This window comes from Dendrobates tinctorius, unplaced genomic scaffold (assembly GCF_039654945.1).
Source record: "Dendrobates tinctorius isolate UK_male_01 unplaced genomic scaffold, ASM3965494v1 ptg000029l, whole genome shotgun sequence".
In the NCBI taxonomy this organism is placed as follows: domain Eukaryota; kingdom Metazoa; phylum Chordata; class Amphibia; order Anura; family Dendrobatidae; genus Dendrobates; species Dendrobates tinctorius.
The window spans coordinates 20,523,724-20,535,124 of record NW_027361697.1 but is presented as its reverse complement, the minus strand read 5'-3'; positions in this window follow the sequence as shown (position 1 = coordinate 20,535,124).

Here is an 11,401-nt window from a genome sequence, read left to right as displayed (position 1 = left end):
CGACGAGAAAACAGCCCAGGACGTTCTCGCGCGATCACTGATAACCAGTGGGGGAGCCGGTCAGAGGTGAATGTCACATGTAGCGATATTGCTAGTGATATCGCTGCTGCGTCACAAAATCAGTGACGCTTTAGCGATATCGCTATATGTAAAGGGCCCTTTACACATAGAGAGGCACGAAACAATAATACTAACAACAGGGTTACATTTTCAACCATGTATAGTGCTCAATATTACAGAACAGTAACCACAATTAAGAAATACTATATATCCCAATGCTTTTTCAAGATCAACATTTTAAAAAGATTCTTAGTGATAACATGCGCTGTGAAATGAGAAGATCATCTACATTGGGCGCCATACTCTCCCATAGCCTTTTCCAGAGAAAATTAAATAAATCCCCATCGCAAATCTGGTTAAATTTGACAGGTTTTTATAGATGCGGAGCTAACCGCTGAAAGGCGAGTACACACCTTACTAAAACTGACAACTTCACATCTTGAAGCAATAACCTCAATTTCATGATACATGATTTTATAAACTGTGATACATCTTGGGTTATATATCTAGTGGGATCACAAGGATATGGGAAAGAGATACAAAAGGGGAGACAAGGGGCGTAGTCTAAGTGTAGGTGTATATTCACTGCAAGAAGATATATTGTTGCATTCACCCTTTGGATGTCTCGTATGTACATTCAATTGATCCGTATGATGGATCCATTCCTTATAATCTTCTGGTATGCAGCACAATTGCAGGAACTATGCCAGCCTTGATCCAAGGACTGCATGTGAGTACAATGATAAAAAAAAATATCCTTTCTTGGCGCTTTCGGAGGACAAGGATAATTTAGAGGTTGAGATGATTTGCTCAGTAACAAATTTATTAGGACACTATAATAGGAACAAACTAACGCGTTTCAGCCCACAACGGCCTTCATCTGGTGTAATATGTACTTTTAAATTTTTTTAAAAGAAAGTTATCTTTATAGACTGGTCATTCCTGACATATAGCAGGGGTGTGCCTCAATTAATTGGGATTAACACCCCACCCCAAATGGGTCAGTGTAATCTTAAGCCAATCCTGATATATCAGAACGGTATAATGGTATATGAAAAGAAAAAAAAATATATATATATAAATAATAAAAAAAATATATATGCAAAACATATTATAAATTGTAAAATTGCACAGTGGATCCTGTAGTCCTTTCCACACGTATTTATAAAACAATTAAATTACATAACGTCTTAGCAAAATTTAAAGATTCGGAAAGGAGAAAATCAAAAATGTTTTTTCATCTTTTATTCACCTCTTCCCCCTCTATATCTAGTGGGATGCATCATATGCGAAGTCCAATATGTGGGTTGTACCACAGGACAATTAAAAGCCATTACGTGGGGGTGATCACAAGAGCAAATTATTAAATAGGGAATCTTTTTGGATTTTTCCATTGGAAACTCGATCCCTGAAAGGGTTAAATCTTAGACCAGATCTAATATTGCAATATTAATCAACTGTACATGATCCTTGAAGAGTTTGTCATTTTTTTGGTGTAAAGTTTTTAGTATTGCTCGGTAATGACCTTTTCCGGTTGGACAATGAATATATGGATGGGAACGCCTACCATCAGACTTTAATCTATACATATGTAAGATTGTCCACAGAGTAGCTAGAACATGATTAAGGTGATTGTTGAAACTTGTAAGTCCTAGTCCTCTCTTTTGCAATGCACTACCGCCAAAATGTTTTTGGAGCATTTTTTAATGGCTAAATAAAAGCCAAGTCTTATATTCATGTATTTATACATTTTTTCGCTGAACCCTCCCTACCTTCATTGATCATACCACATCTCCTGGGCAGGAGGGAGAAAAAGAATATACAGACAGGACAACATTGGATCTTTTCCCCCTCTCCCATGAAAGCACCACCTGAGAGAGGGTATCCGCTCACCAGGACAGGAAACCTACTGAATAAAAGGCGGTATGTCTCCTCCACATCAGTTTCGTTTCCTGTCCTCGTGGAAGCCTACAAGAAGACTAGCGGTACACTTACCCAGGAGGGTGTCCGAGAGCGGGACGCCGTCCGTGGGTGAAGAGAGCCGACCGTCCGGTTGGCGCAGAACCATGCAGCAGGAGACCTCTTTGCAAAATGTCCCCTGTCTGCACAGGCGTTGAGTGCGCTGTGGAATTGCCCAGCGGTGTGTGTCAGGACAGGCTCCTGGGGCTGGACTGCGCGTGGGGATGCTGGAGGAAATCCGGTGTCTGAAGTCGAGCATGCCAGAGAGCGGGCCACCCGGGACTGCGCACTCACGGGGTGCAGGAAGCTTCCGGCGCGTCCCACTGACGTAGAGTGCCGGGGACGTCACTTCCTGGTCTGCACAGGTGCGGGACACTGGGGATTTTCCGGCGCATCCCGCTGACGTAGTGCGTCGGTGATATCGGTGGCCATCCGGGCTGGGATTCCCCTACGCACAGCGTTTCGGATTTGAAAGGGATACGGAGGGGCAGGGCCACCTGATACTTAAGGGGTGGCCCCAAAAGGATGGTGGCACTTTTCTGCAAGCTCCAGTCATGGAAACACAGCAGCAGCCTCTGCAGCAGCAGTAGCACCAGCAGCCGCCATCACCATAGGTATCGCAGGAGCCCCCCCAGCGCCGTCAGCAGCATAAGGGGCGAAACAGCAGTTATGTGAGCAGCAGAGCCAGCCTGAAAAGCAAGGCAGGCCACAAATCCTCTGCCAGAGAGAGAGATGTTCTTTGGATCCAGCTCAGCCTCCGTCTCCGGTACTGTAGATTATTCTACAGGTGGTGAGTGATCTACGTGAAAGTAAATTATATTAAACCTGGTGTCCCTTTCTCTGTGTTTCTTTGATAGGGAAGATCCCTGAAGCACACCTTTAAACAGAATAATAGGGAGTGTGCCCTGTGTAAGGAAGATCTACCTAGTTCCAGTCATAAGAGGCTCTGCCACCAATGTATACAGCAGACCATATAGAAGGAAACCCCGGGTTTGCCATAGACCTTAAGTCCATCATCAGATCAGAGGTCCAGGAGTCTTTAAAGGATCTGATGGCAAAGAGAAGGGCATGCTAGAGTCACTGTATTCCGAATCTGAAGGATCAGTACAGCTTGAGGAAAATTCGGGTTCAAGGTCGTCATCCTCTTCCTCTTCTGATGAGGAAATGGGGGGTAGGCCCTGCTTTCCTACAGAGGATACGGACAAGTTGGTCAGGGCCATAAGATCCACCATGGGCATCTCAGACCCCAGGTCTACTAAATCTGTCCAGGACATTATGTTCGGAGGCCTGGGTCAGAAGAAAATACATTCATTTCTGGTTAATGAGAATATCAAAATGCTCATCAACAGGGAATGGAAAAAAAAACGGAAAAGAAGGGTCCGCTACCGTCTTCTTCAAAAAGGAGATACCCTTTTGAGGAAGAAGAGGCGGGCATATGGGATAAAACCCCAAGAATTGATGTTGCGGTAGCCAAGGCAGTTAAAAAATCTACCTTTCCCTTTGACGACCTGTGGACTCTCAAAGATCCTTTAGATAGGAAAGCTGAGACCTTCCTGAAACAGGCATGGGAATCCTCAGCAGGTTCATTAAAACCAGCAATAGCAGCCACCTGCACAGTGAGATCATTGATGGTGTGGTTAGAGCAGCTGAGTGATCACCTAAAGGACAATAACCCAAGAGAGGAAATTCTGTCGGATCTACCTCTATTGCAGAGAGCAGCTTCCTTTTTAGCTGATGCCTCGGCGGACTCAGTAAGGTTAGCGGCAAGATCAGCAAACCTTTCTAACGCGGCCCGTAGAGCTCTCTGGCTTAGGAGCTGGCCAAGGGACGCACAGTCCAAAACCAGGTTATGCTCCATCCCGTGTGAAGGCAAATTCCTCTTCGGGCAGGCCTTGGACGATATTCTGGACAAGGCAGCAGACAAGAAAAAAGGGGTTTCCTACCGTATTACACGCGCAGTTCAGAAATTCCCTTCAGAGGAGAAGTTCTAATAGGAGCAGGCCACCCAAGAGTCAGGATGACTGGAGGGATAAAAGACCTAACAACAAAGGCTTCATGTTTGAAGGTCCCTCCTCAAAAAACACAAAAATCCTCTAAGTGATGGGTCGCCCTAGGTAGGAGTTAGGCTGTCCCACTTCCGAACTGCCTGGCAGAAGATCTCGGCCAATTCATGGGTGCCCAACATTATAAGAACAGGACTGAAGCTAGAGTTTTCATCCATTCCCAGGCACAGTTTCAGGATCTCACCCCCCGATCCTGGAAGGAACAGCTGTCCCTAGAAGCAGAGGTATTACTCTTGCTTCCAAAGAAGGTGCTAGTAGAGGTACCTGTTCAGCAACAGTGGAGAGAATTTTATTCTCCCCTGTTTCTAATAAAGAAACTAGACCTATCGCACAGGACAATAATCAATCTGAGAGGCTTCAACAAATTCTTGGTCTGCAGACCATTCAGGATGGAGTCCATAGAAAAGCAATCAAAATCCTATTCCCGGGCTGTTATATGAGTGTCTTAGACCTCAAAGATGCAGGGGAAGAGTCTTGAGGAGATCATTTGCATATTCCCAGTGCCTTCTGGGATAAGTGAAGAGTCTCCGCGAGCTCAACGATCACTGGGTTTTGGCCGTTGCAGCCGAAAAGAGGAAATCGGAAAACCAGGGGAAGAGTCTTGAGGAGATCATTTGCATATTCCCAGTGCCTTCTGGGATAAGTGAAGAGTCTCCGCGAGCTCAACGATCACTGGGTTTTGGCCGTTGCAGCCGAAAAGAGGAAATCGGAAAACCAGGGGAAGAGTCTTGAGGAGATCATTTGCATATTCCCAGTGCCTTCTGGGATAAGAATTCGGCGAATTCGGCGCGCGAATTTTGACTCATCTTTCATCGTTTTTAAGAAATCTCAAGATGGAAGAGGCCAGGAGCCACTTGGTGAGCTGCATTTCTTGCTACATGTTCACAGATTTACCAGTGGAAAAGCCAAACTTCACATGCCACAAATGCAAGCTTGTGTCCCTGTTGGAGGAAAAGTTGCAAAATCTCGAAGAGAGGTTAGCTACGTTGAAGATCATTAAGGAAGGTGAAGAGTTCTTGGACAGAGCAGAATTATCTCTTCATGGTACAGAAAGAGAAGAAATTCGAAGTGCACCTGAAGAAACAGAGGAATGGAGACATGTGACCCAGAGAAGCAGGAGGATCAGGAGGCAGTCAGCACCCATACTGCTCAGGAACCAGTACCAGGCTCTCACGCAGGAAAGCGATGAAGAAATACATCAGGATAAGACTTTGCCAACAAACAGCAACCTCGTACGCCTTCAGAGTCCTCCTGGATGGAGAAAGAAAAATGTTGTGAAGAAGAAACGGAGAGTGGTGGTCATGGGGGATTCCCTGTTGAGAGGAACAGAGGCCGCTATCTGCAGACCGGATATAACTTCAAGAGAAATGTGCTGTCTTCCAGGTGCAAAAATTAAAGATGTGTCTGACAGGATATCAGGACTCTTCAGACCTACAGATGACTACCCATTCCTGCTACTACATGTGGGGACAAATGACACCGCAAGAAACGACCTGGAAACCATCTGCAGAGACTTTGAAGACTTAGGCAAGAAAGTGAAAGAACTGGGAGCGCAGGTGGTCTTCTCTTCCATCCTCCCAGTGGATGGCCATGGAACAAGGAGGTGGAATAAGATTCTGCAGGTGAACAACTGGCTACGTCGATGGTGCCGTCAGCAACGATTTGGATTTCTGGATCACGGAGTGAACTACTTATACGACGGACTACTTGCTAGAGATGGGGTGCACCTTACGAAGACTGGAAAGCATGTATTTGGAAGTCGCCTTGCTACACTTGTAAGGAGAGCTTTAAACTAGAACAACATGGGAAGGGAAGCAAAAGACCAGAAAAAGCCATACACCTGACAAATGCTATTGAGAACTCTGCTATTAGAAGTGGAAAGGAAGAACAAAGATGAAAGAATCTAATTAATAAAAATATTGGAGAAAGAGAAACCAATCACAAACTAAAATGTTTCTATACTAATGCACAAAGCATGGGCAACAAACAAGGAGAATTGGAACTACTAACACAGGAAAAGAAATATGATGTCATTGGAATCACTGAAACTTGGTGGGATAATGCACATGATTGGAATACAAGACTAGAAGGATACAACTTATTTGCAAGAAACAGACTTGATAAACGAGGAGGGGGTGTCGCATTGTATGTTAGAAACGCGTATATCTGCACAGAGATTGAAGCTTCAGAGACTGGGAGTTCTGTGGAAACTGTTTGGGTAAGAATACAAGGACAGAACAATGGAAAGGACACCATTGTAGGCATTTACTACAGGCCACCTGTGCAAGCTGAAGATATGGATGAACTCTTTATGCATTAAATGGCCAAGTTCTCCAAAAAATATCACATAGTTGTCATGGGAGATTTCAACTATCCAGACATTTGTTGGGAATCTCTCTCAGGCAAAACTAACAGGTCAAGGAAAGTCTTATCCTCTCTTGCTGACAACTTTATCTTCCAAAAGGTAAGGGAGAAAACAAGGGGAACTGCTACCTTGGATCTGATCCTTATAAACAGGGAGGAAATGGTTGAGGAGGTAAAAGTGGCTGGGACCCTAGGAGGTAGCGACTATGCTATTTTAGAATTTTGGATAACTAGAGGCGGAAGACCTGTGAAGACTCAGACTTCAAGGTTAGATTTCAGAAAGGCAGATTTTAAGGGATTCAGAAAGAGAATTGGAGGGATCCAATGGCTGGATATCCTTAAAGACAAAAATGTCCAGGAAGGATGGGAAATCTTGAAAAATGAAATTCTCAAAGCACAGTTGTTAACAATTCCGAAAAGAGGGAAGAATAGGAAGCATTTAAGGAAACCAGGATGGATGAACACAGAACTTAAGCACATGCTAAAAAGGAAGAAAAAAATGTTTATAAAATGGAAAGAGGGAGGCATATCTAAAGAAGAATATAATGCTGTCTGCAGAACCTGCAGGGCACAAATCAGATTATCTAAAGCTGAAAATGAATTGAGGCTTGCAAGAGATGTCAAAAGCAATAATAAAGGATTTTGGGGATATGTCAAAATTAAAAGAAAAGTCAATGATGCTATAGGATTTTTACAGGATGAAAATGATGAAATGGTAAGACAGGATGTTGAGAAGGCTGAACTTTTAAATTCTTATTTTGCATCTGTTTTCTCTCAGAAAGGAAATGTAACATCAACTGTTATTCACTGTCCTATTAAGGGAATAGAAGAATCCAGGATATCTTTAAACAGAAAGATAGTGAGGAAACACTTAGCTAACCTAAATGAATTCCAGTCTCCAGGTCCAGATGAATTACACCCCAGAGTACTGAAGGAGATAGCAGAAGAAATTTTTGAACCCCTCTCCATAATCTTTGAAAATTCTTGGAGAACAGGAGAAGTGCCGGAAGACTGGAGAAGAGCAAATGTTGTTCCTATCTTCAAAAAGGGGAAGAAGGTGGACCCAGGCAACTATAGGCCGGTGAGTCTGACTTCTATACCAGGAAAGATCTTTGAACAAATTATTAAACAACATGTATGTCAATACCTGGATAAGAATGAAGTGATTAAATAGAGTCAGCAGAGTCAGCATGGGTTTTTAACTAATAAGTCATGTCAGACTAACTTAATTTCCTTCTATGACGGTATCACTGATTGGGTGGATCAAGGAAATGCTGTAGATATAGTATATCTTGACTTCAGCAAAGCATTTGACAAAGTCTCTCATACAATCCTTATTGAAAAAATGACTAAGTATGGAATGGACAAGGCAACTGTTAGGTGGATTCATAACTGGCTTAGTGATCGGACCCAAAGAGTGGTCGTAAATGACTGCATATCCAGTTGGAAGAATGTCTCAAGTGGGGTACCACAGGGCTCTGTCCTGGGCCCTGTATTGTTCAACATCTTTATCAACGATTTAGATGAAGGAATTGAGGGTAAACTGATTAAATTTGCTGATGACACAAAGCTAGGAGGGATAGCTAATACTAGAGAAGAGAGAGAGAGGATTCAAAAAGATTTAAATAAACTGGAGAAGTAGGCAGCAACTAACAGAATGGTTTTTAACGGAGAAATGAAAAGTACTACATCTGAGCAATAAAAATGAAAAAAGCATATATAGAATGGGAGGAATAGGGCTAAGTGACAGCACATGTGAAAAAGACTTGGGTATACTAATAGATCACAGACTGAATATGAGTCAACAGTCTGATGCAGCAGCAAAAAAGGCAAATGCAATTCTAGGATGTATTAACAGAAGCATACAGTCTAGATCACGTGAAGTCATTATTTCCCTCTACTCCTCTTTGGTCAGACCTCATCTGGAATATTGTGTCCAGTTTTGGGCACCGCATTTTAAAAAAGACATCAACAAACTGGAGCAAGTTCAGAAAAGAGCGACCAGAATGGTGACCGGTCTGCAAACCCTGTCTTATGAGGAAAGGTTGCAGGATTTGGGAATGTTTAGTTTGCAAAAGAGAAGACTGAGAGGAGACTTAATAGCTGTCTACAAATATCTAAAGGGCTGTCACATTGTAGAAGGATCAACTTTATTCTCATTTGCACAAGGAAAGACTAGAAGCAATGGGATGAAACTGAATGGGAGGAGACACAGATTAGATATTAGAAAAAACTTTTTGACAGTTAGAGTGATCAATGAGTGGAACAGGCTGCCACGAGAAGTGGTGAGTTCTCCTTCAATGGAAGTCTTCAAACAGAGGCTGGACAGACATCTGACTGGGATGATTTAGCGAATCCTGCTTTGAGCAGGGGGTTGGACCAGATGGCCCAGGAGGTCCCTTCCAACTCTACGATTCTATGGTTCTATGATTCTATATTATCATGTCCTCATCCACCAGGAACACCAGCAGCAAGTGTAGCAGTGTATGTGAGAGGTCAACTAAAACATTTGCAGTACAGGGCTCTGCCCTTCGGTCTGGCCATGGCCCCAAGGATCTTTACCAAGTTGATTCTGGAGGTAACAGAACACCTACGGGAAAAAAAACATATTAGTGGTGCCTTACTTGGATGATTTTTTAGTGATCGGCGAATCGGAGCACAAATGCAATGCTCAGCTAATTTTCATCCGGAGCACCATGTCCAGTCCAGTCTAGGGTGGATGATAAATATGGAGAAAACAAGGCTGCAGCCCAAGAAGGTTCAATCCTTCTTAGGGCTTATCATAGACTCAGAGAAACAACTCTGTCTTATTCCAGAGGAGAAGAAAGATAAGATGATAGTCCTGATATCTACAGTCCTCATCATGCATTCCGGCAGTACAGTGGGCCCAGTGCCATTCCAGGGCCTTGCAGCAGGATGTTCTAGAAGGGGAAAAGAGACTGTCGGGTCGCCTAGTGGAAAAGATCATGCTTTCTCCAAAGACTCTAAGTTCTATGACCTGGTGGTTGAATCCAGAGAATCTATCGCGCGGCGTCCCATGGTCCCTTCCAATATCAGATGTGATAGTGACGGACGCAAGCACGGAGGGTTGGGGGGCACATCTTCAGAGATAATTTGATACAGGGTGTCTGGTCTGAAGCACACGCAAGCAGTTCCTCAAACTACAGAGATCTACTTGCTATCAAGAAAGCAGTGATAGAATTCCTTCCCCAGTTAGAAGGGAGCGTTGTCCGTATACTGTCGGACAATCAAACCTCCGTAGCATATATCAATCACCAGGGAGGCACAAGGTCCTGACCACGACCTAGCTAGCTAGCTCAGGAGATTCTTCAGGTGATGAAGGAACACCAACTGCAGATATCGGCCTTACATATAAAGGGGAAGGAAAATGAGGAGGCAGATTTGCTCAGCTCGACAGCCTTGAAACAGGGGGAATGGGAGCTAGATCCATCGGTTTTCGAGCAAATTGTGACTCTTTAGGGGCAGCCAGAGATAGATCTATGTGCCAGCAGAAAAAAACAGGAAGACAAAAACCTTCTGTTCCCTAGACCCAGGAGAAAAGCCATATGCGGTGGATGCACTACAGATCCCTTGGAACTCTCGACTAGCTTACGCGTTTCCTCCGTTAATGTTAATCTCAGCAGTACTCCGGAAGATTCGGGAGAAGAGGGCGGATGTCATCCTCATTGCTCCCTTCTGGCCAAAGAGGACATGGTTCTCATAGCTCAGGAGAATGTCCTTGACAGTCCCCTGGGTTCTCCCGGATATTCCAGGTCTCCTCAGGCAGGGTCATGTGTTATATCCTCAGAGATCAGGTCTTCATTTGACGGCATGGATATTGAGAGGGCATTGCTAATAGAAAGGGGGTTTTCTCCGGCCCTGCTAGCTACTCTGATGCAGAGTACAAAGCCCATAACAACTAGAATTTATGGCAGAATATCGGCAAAATTTTTATCTTTTTCAGTGTAGCCGATGGGGGGTTCAATCCCGATTATGCTGATCTTGGAATTCCTTCAGAGGGGTATGGAAATGGGTCTGGCCACTAGCACCCTTAAGGTGCAGGTATCTGCTCTAGGGGCCCTTTACAACTACAATCTGACTGCAGGTAGGTGGGTGGTCAGGTTCATCAAAGCCTGCCAGAGGTCTAGGCCAGTGCCAGTTCCAAGAATGCCCCCTTGGGATTTAAACTTAGTCCTAGAAGGGTTAACAAGGTCACCCTTTGAACCCTTACAGGAAGTATCGGACAAAATAATGACACTCAAAACAGTGATCCTGGTAGCCCTGACATCGGCACGTAGGGTCAGTGATTTGCGGTCCCTATCAAGTAATCATCCCTTCATGCAGGTGTTATAGGATAGAGTCATGTTCAGACCTGATCTAGCACATCTCCTCAAAGTGGCCTAAAAATTTCACAGGTGTCAGGAGGTAATTCTTCCCTCTTTCAGTGAACCAAAATCTGAAGAACAGAGGCTTCACACATTAGATGTCAGGAGAGCCCTGGTTCATTACTTAGACAGAACTAGGCAGAGTAGAAGGGATAGGGCCTTATTCATATCCTTCCAGGGAAGCAAGAAAGGGTGGAGTGTTGCAAGGGGGACTATAGCTAGATGGATAAGGGATGACATTAGCTTAGCCTACACCTCTAGTGAAAGACCAGTCCCTGGAAATCTGAGGGCCCATTCCACCAGGGCTGTGGCAACCTCCTGGACCGAGATAGCGGAAGAAATATGTAAGGCAGCCACATGGTCTACAGCCACCTATGTTATGAATGGGTCACCGAGGTGAAAAAAAACAAAACAAGCTAAGCCACAGAAAACCAGAGAAGTTGGTAACTATGCAGATTGCAGATCCCTGATCGTACCACACAACTAGCAGTAGCCGTGGAGCATGCCTACAATGTTCCTAGACTTCCTTGTCACGGCCGGAGGACTACATAAGCCTAAAGCAAGAAAAGG